The sequence below is a fragment of the Schistocerca americana genome, chromosome X, assembly GCF_021461395.2.
Source record: "Schistocerca americana isolate TAMUIC-IGC-003095 chromosome X, iqSchAmer2.1, whole genome shotgun sequence".
NCBI lineage: Eukaryota > Metazoa > Arthropoda > Insecta > Orthoptera > Acrididae > Schistocerca > Schistocerca americana.
In genome coordinates, this window is record NC_060130.1 from 661445195 (window position 1) to 661461211 (window position 16017).

The following is a 16017-nucleotide window of genomic DNA, read 5'->3' on the forward strand; positions in this document are numbered from 1 at the left end:
GTACCAGTACCAGTACCAGTATTGCATTTCTCTGGAGTCCAAAGTGCAAGCTCATACCTTTTGCAGATATCTTGAATTTAGTGCTGTCCAGTTGTCTTTGTGCCCTTACTGAAGCAGTGATAACTTGTTAGTCTCACATACTCATATGCCAATTGCATGAACTGCTTCCTTCTGATAATGTAGAACCTAGCATCAAGATCGCTTATGTGGTTTTCTAATTCTTTTCCCAGTTCATCTGAGAAAATCCTTTTTAATGGCCGCAGTGACATTGGTGCAGTGCCGTAAAAAAATACAACCTATAATCAGAATATGCTGAACATAGCCTGTTTATTTGTATATTGGATGTCTAACAAGGAAACGCCAAAAAATATCTTCTCGACTCACAGTTTTCAATTTTTTTCCCTCAAAGTAGGCTTCTTCATACCAAGAACAGTGGTAACCTTTCGTTTGATTTCTCCATTTTTGATTCATTTCCTGGCCTCACTGAGCATTTCTTCAGTCAAGATGAGCTTCCTGTCAAATTTTCATAAATAATTTGAAGTCATTCTGAAACAAAACCTATTTTCCACACTCCACGGTACACACAAGATGGTACAAATTTGCAGTTGTTCTCTAAAGAGAGTGTATACCCTCTTTGGGGACATTATATGCATGCTCTTTCATGCAGTAACAATCATTCCAAGTCAACAGATGGTAGTACATGTCACATTTGCAAAACATGTGGATGCAGTATGGTAGACTGAAAGCCAGCCTTTCAAAATGCAGTAAAGAAATAAAGGCTATTGCTTGTGTATTCTGTGAATAACTTGTGCAGCAGTGTACCTGTATTTTAATAAGAAAACTGAAAAATGATTCTTACCTGTTTCATTTTTAAAATACAGGATTTCTTTGCACAGTGTTAATGTGTTGTTTCTGATAGCACTCTGAACATAATTACATCAGTGGCAATCTGATCTGCCAGCTAACTCTGAGAAACACAGGCAGTGCTCCCTTTGGGACTGCACATGCTTCAGTATATTTACACTACTGCCTGGATGTCTGTGTCTGAGCTGGCAGAAACTGGACATTTGAGTGTGTAATATGTAGCTTAGTGCATTTGGGTGTGAAGCTCGCAAGTATATTACTGCTAGATGTTAGCGACTCTGGGCCACTGAGGGTGGGGGAACAAAGCACACCAGACCATTCTGACATATCGAAGTGTGATTCCCAGAAATGAGAAGTGGCACATATGATCAGGGAGAAAAGAGGTATTGTGACCAATGTCAGCAGGCTATGCAACAGTCACTGTCTAGCCACCTGGAGACAGGAGAAGATACTCGCTAAACAAAGTTACAATAGGCTATATTCAATAGTACTGGAATCAAGATAAATGGAATAAGAACATAGTGTATTAGTAATGGTTCTAGTGAAGAATAACAATAGTAATATGATGATAATATGCTAAATAAAAATGGAAATAAGACAATAAATTAATGTCTGAACCAGAGTCCTGTGAGAATAGCGAGAATTTTGATATTGGAAGCATAAGAGTTGAACAGAAAATTTATAATTAATTCTAAAAGTAAAACCAAAACAAACAAATAATAATAAAAGGAAATCAGTTTAACAAAAGTCTTACAAAAATAAATTGCATCTTTACAAAATAAAGGACACAAAAATAAACATACAAACTAGTGGCAACAAGAGTTGACACGTTTTTAGCTCACAGAGCACAGCCATTCAATTTCATCTGCATTGTAGGCCAATTTTTCCCATTTTCTGTGGTCACCATTATCCTGCTGTCATTTATCTACATATTTTTTAGCCCAAATCTTGATACGGTACTGTTCAAAATCTTTAGTATTTCAGAAGTGAGATCCTCACATATTGTCAGACATGATGATGCTTACATGGTGTTGAGTGTTTACGTAGAGCCTGACATTTCATTATGGTGATGTCACCTCACCAATCACACATTGCTAACTGGTATTCTGAAGAAATTCAAAACATTAGGGAACAAGTGTTGTTACTGTGAAATGCATATAAAAAGAACAGTGAGAGTGACACAAAACAGGCTGATATAGATAATCGGAAGCATCTGATATATAAATTTTTTTTTATAAAACTAAACTCCTTAATGAGAAAAAAATTAGCATATGAAAGGTTTACAGAAAGTACACCGAACAAGTGCAAGTGTTCTTACATTCCCCTAACCACACACAGGAAGTATCACTTGAACAAGACGAACTGAAAGAGTTATTTGTGTCTTCAGTGAAAGAAATTGGAAACAGAATAAACATGACCGACACATCTGCAAGTGAACTACTTCGTAAGCAACTGCCAGTGAAACAGTCTTTTCAGTGGAAAATTGTCACATCCACTGATCCAGTAAAAAAATTCTTCATTTTTAACAAATGTCTTCAGTTTGGAATTTTCCCTGCATCATTAAAAATTTCAAAAGTTATGCCAATTTTTAAAAAAGGAGACAAAATTCTCCCCCCAATCTCAATACTTCCTGTAATTTCCAGAATATTTGAAACACTTATATACAATCAATTAAGTGATTATTTTTAAGAAAATTGCCTCCTTTTGAACAAGCAGTTTGGTTACAGATGAAGGAAAAAGACTTCAACAGTTCTTGGGATTATAAATCAGAGAATCACTGCTTTTGAAAATAGGAATAATGCCTCACTTGTGTTATGTGACCTAAGTAAGGCCTTTGAATGTCTCCCTTATGAAATATTGCTTAAGAAACTTGAGTTTTATGGAGTACAAACTACAGCACTAAACATAGTTGTTTCACACATATGCCACAGAAAACAATATGTTTCAGTGATAAAGAGATATTCTCTAATGAAAATCGTAGAGGCAGGGGTGCAACAGGGATCAGTGATTCAACCAAGCTTTTCCATAGTTGTCATCAATGATTTGCTACATCATGTTCCTCAATCTGTAGTCTGCTATAAAGATGACACAAAATAATTGCAACTAACTGGGACACATGAGCATTACAACAAATGTCACTGGAATCACAAAATGCTGCAGTAAAATGGTTCTCCTCTAACAAACTGCTGTTTAACCCTGACAAGACCCAGCAGCATCTTCTGTTAGGACTACCAATTGATATAGAAACTAGAACAGTTAAACCTTTAGGATTACATACTGACTCCAAACTGAGCTGGGGAGAACATCCCCACTCACCCAGAGTCAAATTATTTGAAAGGAAACTGTACAGCTGGCTGGCCGAAAATCCATTCCATAATATAACAGATTTTTTTATGAAAAAAATGTGAACATACGTTAAATTTTGAAATATATGGCTAAATGTTTGTAGTTGTGTAGGTAATTCAGTATAAATGCTTGTAATTGTTTGTATAATTAAGTGTAAGTATCTGTGACAGCATGTAATCAAGTATACCAAACATATGTTAAAACTTTAAGTGTACAGTTAATGTCCCTTATTGTGCATGACTACATATATCAGTATTATGTGTAAAACATACAGCCCATTCCATTATGTTAATGGCCAACAACAAATAAAGATGAAAACATTACTTATCTGTGGTATGGTATAAATATTAATTTCACAATGCAGTGTTAATAACTTCATGAAAAAGGCATGTGATTGATGTATTACAGTTGTGAAGGGGAGAAATCATACCCTTTGGTAGGATAGAAGATTGTGTGTTGAACCTATGGAACAGACACATTGCCACAACTCTATGTGGAATCTACTGCTGAACCTGTAGTGCTATCCTGATTTTATGACTTAAATCACAGTTTACATGGATAATAGTATAACAGAAACTCTATTAAAATACTATTACCATCTTCAAGCTTCTTTATTCGCCAACTGAGTTCTAACAGCTTTGAATCCATGTGTTCTTTGAATGCCACGTTGGAAATTTCAGTTATGCTCTGATGTCTCCAGATTTTGTCTAGCATGTGGAATATTTCTTCAGATTCTTGAGAAGTGAACTTTTCATATATAGTAGACTGTAGTGTGAAAGTATGTGGAAATACCAAGTAGGTTTAGACAAACATCCTTTGTCTTGACACTTTTCTAAGAGTTTTTTTATGTAGGACAGCTATAAATAAGGTGAAATCCAAGCATCACAAACAATGAGCAGGCTACACCATGTCTGAGATTCCCATCCGTGTAAGCATGCACGGCATGGTATTAGTGTTGCCACTTGACAACAGGGCAGGCAGCCGTGACTGCATGTGCAGTGACATCAAATTGCAGCTGGTGCAGCACTGCTGTCTCTGCAAGGATTGCTCAGTCAACAACCCAAGCCAGAAGCAGCCTGAGCAGCTGTGACTGACCCCTCAGAGCATACAGTCCAGAGATGGTGACTGATGACCTGGCCTGGTGTGGATGATTGAGGACACCGTAAGCCACTGCAGACAGCAGGGGAAACAGCGTGTCTAGATAGACCTCTCCCTCCACAGTGTGGTGTTAAAAGACATAATTTGGAAAGACTCAAACATAGAGTTAGGTGATGCAGTTTGCAGGAATTCTTTAAGTAACCATACACCTCTGAGTAAAACATGGGAAGTAGGTTAGGAGACCTGCAGTCTTTGTCTAACAGACAAGCCTGGACCTGCAGGGGAAAGTAACATCCTTTATCTTGGAGGAGGAGGAGGAGGAGGAGGAGGAGGGGGTCAATCTGTCATCATAGTGCCAGAGTGCCAGGTCAGTCATTTCCCACTAGGTTATACTTAGGACGACCGCCCTACATCATAGGAGTGGTGGAGGGAGAGGGAGGGGGGGGGGGGGGGAAGTTTGTACAATATTTCTTATTAAAATTAACATTCTTCTTACAGTATTTATAACTACTATACTTAGATCTGCTTTTCTGATAATATAAATTGTCACATAGTACAATGTTCATGAATATTAACTTACAGTTTATAGTTATTTTAAATATTCATCTACATTGTAGTAGCTATTATTTAGCAAATACTTTTGCAGGCTTTGGATAAAAGTGTGGGGATCATTTGCATCTTTTATTTCTTGTGGCAGTCTATCGTACAATTTCATTCCATGGTATAATACACTATTTTGAGTTTTTGACTTGTTTTTCTGTTTAGATGAAAACGTCTGGATTTGGTTCCATGGTCACACGTGGAATTGTCAGAATTCTGAGCTTTTTGAATAATTCCTTAGTGTGCCCTGCTACTACTACTTGTACAGATCTTTTCTGTATCTTGAGAATAGTCTGTATGTTCCCAGCACTTATCCCCCAAAACATGATCCCATAACAGAAGTGAATGTACATACCCAAAGCAGGCTACTTTTAGCCATGAAATATTGCACTCTGGTGCAAGGATTCTCAGGGTATAACATGCTGAGGATAGTTTCTCTGCCAAAATTCTCATATGTTCTGCCCATTTTAATTGACTGTTTACATTAGTCCCAAAGAATTTGGTATCAGTTACACAATGTAGTACATCATTCAGCGGTTTTTTTAACGGAGGTGGTTTAGGGGTGTGTGTGTGTGTGTGTGTGTCTCTCTCTCTCTCTCTCTCTCTCTCTCTCTCTCTCTCCCTCTCCCCCCCCCCCCCCCCCCCCTGGGGACGCCTATATTAATATGTTTTGGATCTGATAAGTATAGATTTCAACTCTGTGTGCTTGGTTTTCCCAGTATGACTAAAATCAGTTCAGTGTCATAAAACTTATTCCTAATAGTGCTAGTTTGTGTAGTAAAGTAGCGGCAACTGGCATCAAGAAGGAACCCAAGAAGATCTCAACCATTGGCAGCGGAAGGTGCACCATTGCTGATGACAGAATGACAGGGTTTGCCTGGACCACTGTCACGTCTCGGCATGAGGCTGGTATCAGGGGAGTGCCCTCCCCGCCACCAAAGTGACTGCCAAGCACTTTGGTACACTGGCAGATGCCAAGATGGAAGAGTGCATGCCACCACCACAGCACGGGACCACAGCCGCTACCTCAGGCCTCTGCTCTGAGGAAGAAGATGCAGCCGCCTACAACTGGTAACCACAGCCAACTGAAATTCAGCATGAGGAATGCGATGAGCATGAAATTGCATGTCAGACACAAAGAGTCACCATCTCTGCTGGTGATCATTGCTGACACACCAGAGAACAGACAGCTCTACCATATCAAGAGGGTGGCCATTGTGGAAAACCTGGTGCTGAGGGAAGGCCTAGTGTAATGCTTTTGCTGCCAGGGTATGGGCCATGTGGCTTGCCATTGTTCCTTCCCTGAGTTACACGTGAAGAGTGTGGGAGGCCATGCCGGCAGAAACTGTCCACTATCCAGGACCTACACATCAAACTGTACAAACTATGGCAGCCGACATGTGACAAGTTATCACAGTTGTGAAATCATTAAGGCCGCAGTAGCCACCCAAGAAGACTGTCAACTGCTCCATCCAATGTCCATATGGGCCACTGATGGTGGCATCAAAAGACAGCACACCCGTGCCAGCAAACATGCTCAAGAGAGCGCCCCATGTAACATCGCAAGTTAATGTGCAATAACATTTATTGCAGTAAGCTACTCTGCAGTACAGCCCACAGCATTGGAGCCATTGGCTGTGAAGGAGACCGCCAGTTGTGCCTTAACAATGAGTTATTCGCACCTGTCTCTATGCTAGCCATGAGAAGCGGTATCCGTGTCACTTCGAGCAACTGTATATTCAAACGCCTAAGAATCTAAATAAACTATATTAAATATTATTCAATTTACTTAAAGGTCAATATACTGACATTTGTTATTAAAAAGAAGATTGTGTAAAAATCTCAGCTTTCTAGTTGGCATACTTTCAGAGTTAGAGAAAATTACCTAAAACACCCCAAACCGACACTTGTAAGATTAAAGTCAGTTAGGATTCATAACATTTTGTCTTTTAGTATCATGTGCAATCATTACTGAAGCTCACAGCATGTTAGGTCAATTTGTTTAGTGTTTCATATTTAAAAATGTTAACTATATGGCATTTTTTGTAATATAAAATTCAGAAAAGATCAGTATTTATTTAATGTGTTGTTGTGTGAGTAAATGAGAATGAGTGAGAATGTGTATGTGGGACATAAGAAAAACTTCAATATTACCTCATGTTACACCATTACGTAACTGTGTCGTAGGAAAGTTGTGTTTTACCCGCATTGCTGATGACATATGTCTAAGTGAACTTGCTTTTGTAAGGAGGCAGCCAGAACAGCCATTTGCAGAGTAATCAGTTTCTAAATTTATTTCAAATTTAGTTTTCCTTTCGTTTGGTTTTGTTAAACATTACATTAATAATTGCATACTGAAATGACATAAATGCAACTGGGAATAGTGATTGCGTAGGACAGTTTTGGCGTGAGAATAATCTCGAAGGATAGCTCAGATTGGCTGATCATTTTGATCAGCCAAACAGAGTTAAGCAGTTCCCGTGCACTGCTAAGTAGTTATAATGGGAGAGAAACAGACTGAACAGGAGTCGCTGGCTAACTATTCGATATGCAGGTCATGTTGGATGTGTCCGTCTACATTATGAGTAAAATGAAGAAGTGACTGGTTTCTCGCATCTGGATTGTATTGCCGCGAAAGCAGTTGCATTTACGGATAGATTGTGAAAATCTGAGCTTGTGAAGTGATCTGTTGGATAGTTAAACGTGTCTGAACTTTCGGCCTTTGTAGAATTCCACGTGGCATGTTTCATATTCGTCTATGGAATATTTGGCGAGCAGTTTCTTTATTAGAAATCCACTGAAAAGGACCGAATGTGAAACTCATATAATGTAGCAGAGTAATGACTGTAAATCACGTAATACTTCAGGTCAGACTTAAGTGTATCTCTGGCTGCCTTGCATGTGTACTGAGTTGTCTAAACTGTGAGCTGAGGACAGTGATGTTATTTGTTAATTAAATACAGGCTGATGGCAAGTGCTCATTTTGAACCTAAAAAAATAAAAGGACTTGTTTGCTCACTTTTGACAATTTTCTTAAGACATGAAGCAATCGCCCTCCACCGGAAATTTGTTATAAGGTATTACAGAATAGCTTGCTACCAGAGTTTACGTGGACTTTGTAAATGTAAGTATTGATGGTGTTTTTCTTCAATGTTTCTTTTAACATCAACTGGACAGTATCTATGTATGCAGAGAAACAGGCTGGTGATCAGAGGCCTTACTGAGGTAGGTGGAACTTTGGTAGTGCACCGTATGATGAGAGGCAGTGATCGAACTGTTACACAATGCTACGCCACAATCCTAACCCATCCTACTGCACCCAGACAAATACCGAGTTGATTCTCCCAGGGGGAAAATGTGCAGAGAAGAAGCCAACAACATGGTGGGACACAGCAGGACTGGAAACAGCCACCACTTGCAACCCAGCTGCACCCCACCTCTGCACAGTAACTGCTGCACACCCTGAACAGCTGGCTGCAGTCGTCTCCACACATACTGCAGTACTTGAAAGGGTCTTGAACCTGGCCGAGACACTACAGAGAGTAGCAGAGGTTGTGTTGACTGCCACACTGTTAGCTGCGATGCAGTCGTCGGACTAATACGCTCCCAACACCATCTGTGCTGGGAGCAGCAAAGTCTGGCCAGTATGGGCCACCACATCTGTTTGCAATGCAAGCAGCAATGATGCACTAAATCCCGATAAGAGTGAACATGCTGACACCAACTACATGGGAAGAAACACATTCTGTGCCCAACTACAAAAGATATGGAGGCAAAGTAGGTTTCGTCTACTAGGACTCTGCCTACCCATGGGTCTCCCATCTGTCAACGCGACCTGGTACGGATCCCACACTGATGAGCAATACTCAAGTATAGGTCGAACGAGTGTTTTGTAAGCCACCTCCTTTGTTGATGGACTAAGTTCTCTAAGGACTCTCCCAATGAATCTCAACCTGGCACCTGCCTTACCAACAATTAATTTTATATGATCATTCCACTTCAGATCTTCGAAAGAAGAGCGGCGCATTTTGTCACAGGTTTATTTGGTAAGCGTGATAGTGTTACAGAGATGTTTAGCAAATTGCAAGAGAGGTGCTCTGCATCATGGTGTAGCTTGCTGTCCAGGTTTCGAGAGGGTGCGTTTCTGGGTATCGAGTATATTGCTTCCCCCTACTTATACCACCCGAGGAGATCACGAATATACAATTAGAGAGATTCAAGCACGTACGGAGGCTTTCCGGCAGTCGTTCTTCCTGCGAACCATACACGACTGGAACAGGAAAGGGAGGTAATGACAGTGGCATGTAAAGTGCCCTCTGCCACACACCATTGGGTGGCTTGTGGAGTATAAATGTAGATGTAGACATATTTTGTTGGTCTATGTTTGTGAAGCAATGTGAATGATACCATTTATGCATAACTGAGCATATTCTGATGCCACCTGACATGACTTTATTGCATAATGTGCACTTTAGTGATGCTAAATAATCTTGATTTATAGAGCACTTAACTACAACTTCTACACACGGTGCAATCTTGCACACCTCTTGTGACTGCACTAGTCACCCCCATTTGTTCTTGTTGTGAAAAGTGGAGTGTAATCTATGCCCATTCAGTTGACTGCTACCCATTTTAATTCTTTGAGCCACCATGAGTATGTAGATTAGGCGCTGAGAATGTATCTAGAAAAATGGAAGACCAATGGGCTGCGGTTCACTAGGAAACCAAGAAGTAATGGGTGGTCATTATTAAACTTCCCTATTTAACATGTTATAATTACCATACGAGTACCAAACTTGGTAGCATTAACATCAAGGACATGGGGAAGAGAAATAATGCACAATAAATTCAATTGAGACACTTAATGTGCTACTACAGAAGAACATACCATTACATACTGGTACCATTGCTGTTACAAAAAGGGCTCAATATGAAGCCCACCAGTGTCGAGAAGAGTGTGAAAGCACAGGATTGCGTTCTACACAGCAGAACGCAGCATGCCTGTAGGTATGCTGGCTAGCTATCTTGATATGCTGTGCTTCAGATCAGCACATGTGTGAATGTTCCCCTGGTAAACCCTGTCCTTCAAATAGCCCCACAACCAGAAATCACAGGGAGTGAGATCAGGTTATCATGCTGGCCAAGCAATTGGAAATGATTGGCTGATAATTCAATTGTTTCCAAATGTGTTTCAGAGAAGCAGCTGAACTTCATGAGCTATGTGCAATGGGGCCCCATCTTGCATGAAAATTATCGAGTTCAATGTGTCTCTGTACTATAGGGTGGGTATGACAAGCTGGTGAAGCATATCACAGTAACGCTGGCCAGTCACAGTGCACGTCTTTGGTCCTTGAGTGCCAACCTGTTCAAAAGAAGAATGTGCCAATGATGAACATAGCTGTGATGCCACACCATATGGTGACACATTCACCATACAGAGGAACTTCATGCAGAGTGACTGGAGGTGAAGATCCCCACATTTGGAAATTCTGTGTTCACCTCACCCATCAGAGAGTAAATGAGCTCCGTATGTTCATTGGATGGTCCAGAGTCAGCTGTCATCAACTTCAATCGTTGCATGAAAGTGGAGAGTGAAGTCAATATGCCCTCGTGCATCCTGTGGTGCAAACTGCTGTACAATGTGGATCTTTTACAGATACCACTTGAGAATGGTTCAAAGCATCTTCCATACAGTGGACCACAAGATGTTCAACTGTCACGACACAGCACACGTACTGCCTGATGACTGGGAATTGCGCGCACCATTGCCTGCCATAGCAACAGTGATTTCATCAGCGGTGCAACTGGTTGTCGGCCTCTTACCAGAGAGACGCCCAGCTCTCCAGTAGATTTGAAATTCATCATGCTCTGCACAGCAGGTGGAGAAAGAGGGACCTTCCATAATATTTTCAGCCAGCGATATTATCGAAGTGGAGCTGCAGCATTACTGCTGTTTTGATGATAGAGCTTCACCAATAATGCCCTGCCCCTTTTGTCCAAGCGCATGTTGACACGTCAACGAGTGCACTGCGACTGGTCAGCTGTGCGAGACTATGCATCACGATGACTGATCATGGCACCTGGTGGCCATAGTTGGAACTGGATTTTGGCACTGTGATGCATGGAAATCATGCACCCCATACTCTGGACATCAATGCTACCAAGTTTGGTACTCATATGGTAATTAGTTTTCGTGTTGTAATGTGTTAAATAGAGAAAAATTAATTATAACTACCCGATATATATATATGAAACAGTTAATACAGAAGACTATAGTTATCTATTACTGAAACTACTGTAATGTCAAGTTCTAGTTCAGCAACTTTGAGCCATATTATAACAAATCAGTAAGACGTGTGCGATGAAAGTTGTACTAGTTGTAAGCCATGACCGCCACGGTTTTGGAATGATTCTCACATTTAACCATTTAGCAATTTTTCCAGAACTGTTTCTAAATGAAACACTTAACTACTGCTCATATTTCCCCTCGGCACTCATCAATACCTGCTGGAGGGAGTGTTGCAGTTCCAGTGTCGGTCCACTCAAAGGGCACCAACTGCTGCCACTGGCTACACATCTACCTTGCCACAGCCAATGACCACACCACTCCACCACCACAACATACCTGGCCTCTCCACTGTTGCCATCTACCAGAAACCCAATTTGTAAAATGGGAAAACTTCAAGCGAAATTTCCCTGTAAACCATCATGACCCCTGACAACTCATCTTAAAAACTGTAACTATTGTTAACTACAGAATTAGGTCCCTATATATAACCGATTTTCCTGTGATACAAAAGATGCCCCCCTTAGCTCGTAAGCCCCCTTTTTAATTTATCATGTCTCCCAAAAGTTTTCAATTAATTTTCACTTTATAAAACGTTAATACTCTACTCCTGCAGAAGGGGAGTCATCCAAGATGTGGAAAGGGTCCTTCCGGATGCTACGAAGGGTACAGGGCGCAGCCAATTGCAGGTGATGGCTCATGTCGGCACTAATGATGTGTGTTGCTTTCGATCGGAAGAGATTCTCTCTGGTTTCCGGTGGCTATATGAGTTGGTGAAGACTGCCAGACTTGCTAGCGAGATGAAGGCAGAGCTCACCATCTGCAGCATTGTCAATAGGACCGATTGCGGATCTTTGGTACAGAGCCGAGTGGAGGGTCTGTATCAGAGGTTCAAACAGTTGTGCGACTGTGTAGGCTGCAGATTCCTCAACTTGCACCATAGGGTGGTGGGGTTTCGGGTTCCGCTAAATAGGTCAGGTGGCCACTACATGCAGGAGGCAGCTACACAGGTAGCAGGGGCTGTGTGGCGTGGAGTGGGCTTTTTTTTTTTTTTTTTTTTTTTTTTTAGGTTAGACAGCCCTGGAAAGATCAAAAAGGGCTCCAGTCTCAAAGGGTACAGGGCAAAGAAACGACGAGAATCGGCCAAGCAATAGTCGGTATTGTAGTTGTAAATTGTTGTAGCTGTGTTCGAAAAGTACCAGAGTATCAAGCACTGATAGAAAGCACTGAAGCTGAAATCATTATAGGAACAAAAAGCTGGCTAAAGCCGGGGATAAATTCTGCCAAAATTTTTACAGAGGTGCAAACCGTGTTCAGAAAGGATAGATTAAATAAAGCAGGGGATGGTGTGTTTGTGTCTGTTGGTAGTAGTTTATCTTGTAGTGAAGTTGAAATAGATAGTTCCTGTGAATTACTATGGGTAGAGGTTATACTCAACAGCTGTACCAAAATAATAATTGGCTCCTTCTACCGAACCCCCCCCACCCTGACTCAGATGATATAATAGCTGAATGCTTCAAAGAAAACTTGAATCTCATTACAAATAAGTACCGCACTCATACAGTTATAATTGGTGGAAACTTCAATCTACCCTCAATTTGTTGGCGAAAATACATGTTCAAAGCCGGTGGTAGACACAAAACATCTTCCGAAATTGTACTAAATGCTTTCTCTGAGAATTACTTTGAACAATTAGTTCATGCGCCCACACAAATTGTAAATGGTTGCGAAAAAAAACTTGGCCTCTTAGCCACAAATAATCCTGATCTAATAGAGAGCATCATGACAGATACAGGGATTAGTGAACACAAGGTCATTGTAGTGAGGCTCAAAACCATATCAACCAAAACCACTAAAAATAAAAGCAAAATATATCTATTTAAAACAGCAGATAAAAATTTCCTTGATGCCTTCCTAAGAGAGAGTCTCCATTCCTTCCAAGCAAATTATGTAAGTGTAGACCAGATACGGCTCACATACAAACGTACAGTATCGACAGCAATAGATAGATTCATACTGAATAAGTTAATAAGAGACGGGACTTATCCACCATGGTACACAAAACATGTCAGAACACTGTTGCAGAAGCAACGAAAAAACGATGCCAAATTCAGAAGAATGCAAAATCCCCAAGACTGGCTAAGTTTCAAGGAAGCTCGAAATTTAGTGCTGACATCAATGTGAGATGCTTTTAATAGTTTTCACAATGAAATACTGTCTCAAAATATGGTAGAAAACCCAAAGAGATTCTGTTTGTATGTAAAGTACACCAATGGCAAACAACAGTCAATACTGTCACTGCGCGATAGCGAAGGAAATGTTACCAATGATGATGCCACTAAAGCGGAGTTACTAAATCAGTTTTTCATAATTCCTTCATGAAATAAGACGAAGTAAATATTCCAGAATTCAAAACCAGAACAGCTGCTAGCATGAATGACATAAAAGTAGTTATCTTAGGTGTTGCAAAACAACTCAAATCACTTAAGAAAGACAAGTCTTCCAGTCCAGATGGTATACCAATAAGGTTCCTTTCAGAGAATGCAGACACAATAGCGCTTTTCTTAGCAATCATATACAACTGCTCACTTGACAAAAGGTCTGTTCCTAAAGACTGGACAGTAGTACAGGTCACCCCAGTATTCAAGAAAGGAAATAGGAGTAACCCATTGAATTACATACCCATATCACTGACTTCAATTTGCAGTAGGATTTTAGAGCATATACTGTACTCGAACATTATGAATCACCTTGAAGAAAATGACTTATTGATACATAACCAACACGGATTCTGAAAATATCGTTCTTGTGCAACACAGCTAGCTCTTTATTCCCATGAAGTAATGAGTGCTGTCAACAAGAGATCTCAGATCAATTCCATATTCCTAGATTTCCAGAAGGCTTTTGATACCGTTCCTCACAAGCAACTATTAATCAAATTGTGTGCATATAGAGTATCGTCTCAGTTGTGTGACTGGATTCGTGATTTCATCTCAGTGAGGTCACAGTACGTGGTGATAAACGGTAAGTCATCGAGTAGAACAGAAGTGATATCTGGCATTCCGCAAGGTAGTGTCAAAGGCCCTCTGCTATTCCTGATTTATATAAATGATCTAGCTGATAATCTGAGCAGCCCCCTTAGATTGTTTGCAGATGACGCTGTAATTTACCGTCTAGTAAAATCAGATGGAATGGAAATGAGCGTTTGGCGTCATTGGCCGGGAGGCCCCTCGCGGGGCAGGTCCGGCCGCCATATCGCAGGTCTTATTACAGTCGGCGCCACATTGGGCGACCTGCACGCCGGATGGGGATGAAATGATGATGAACACAACACAACACCCAGCCCCTGAGCGGAGAAAATCTCCGACCCAGCCGGGAATCGAACCCGGGCCCAGAGGACGGCAATCCGTCACGCTGACCACTCAGCTACTCGGGCGGACAGTAAAATCAGATGATCAATTCCAATTACAAAATGATCTAGAGAGAATTTCTGTATGGTGTGAAAAGTGGCAATTAGCACTTAACAAAGAAAAGTGCGAGGTCATTCACATGGGTACTAAAAGAAATCCAATAAATTTTGAGTATACGATAAATCGCACAACTCTAAGGGCTGTCAATTCGACTAAATACCTAGGGATTACAATTACGAGCAACTTAAATTGGAAAGACCACATAGATAATATTGTGGGGAAGGCAAAACAAAGACTGCGCCTTGTTGGCAGAACACTCAGGAGATGCGACAAACCCACTAATGAGGCAGCCTGTATTACACTTGTCCGTCCTCTGTTGGAATACTGCTGCGCGGTATGGGACCCTTACCGGGTAGGATCGATGGAGGACATCGAAAAAGTGCAAAGAAGGGCAGCTCGTTTCGTGTTATTGCACACTAGGGGTTAGAGTGTCACTGATATGACATGCACGTTGGGGTGGCAGTAACTGAAACAAAGGTGGTTTTCTTTGCGGCAAGATCTATTTACGAAATTTCAATCCCCAACTTTCTCTTCCGAATGCGTAAATAATTTTGTTGACACCCATCTACGTAGAGAGAAATGATCATCTTAATAAAATGAGAGAAATCAGAGCTCTAACAGAAATATATAGGTGTTCCTTTTCCCCACACGCCATTCGAGAGTGGAATGGTAGAGAAGTAGCATGAAAATGGTTTGATGAACCCTCTGCCAGGCACTTAAGTGTGAATTGCAGAGTAACCGTGTAGATGTAGATGGATGTACAAGACTCAACTTCTTGGAGGCAGTACAAAAAAAAATTATTTAAAATTTTGTTTGTCAAATTGCTACAGCTATACTCGAGTTAGTTGCTGTGAAGACTATTCACAGCTTGCCCATGATACCAGCTTATGATGTTGGCCCCAGTGTGGTTCTCATGCCGGTGATTGTTCAACCAACAGGGAGGAGTCAGGTGAGATCCTCCAAGCAGGTAACTGAGACATGTGGCAGACACATGGCTTTGTCTCCGTTTCTGGCTCCTATTCTATGAACATGCACCTACCTAGCTCTCCTATGTTCTACCCAGGTCTTTGACCAAGATAGCTAGCTCATCAGGTGCACCTTCTGTATACCCCAATCTTCAAGAAACCTGTGATGGACCAATTTCTGCCAGAATTATACAGGTATGTACTGCTCTTCAGTCAACTTGCCTAGATCTCTCCTGTCTGTTTCTGCACACTCTCAATTTCATCAATGCAATCTAACGGAGGGCGAAAGTGACAGCAGAGTTTTATAACTGCCAGTTGGCTTTTCAGAGAATCCATGGGGGGTAACTGATCCATAGCGTAGTAACAAGAAAGTGAAATGATCATCAGG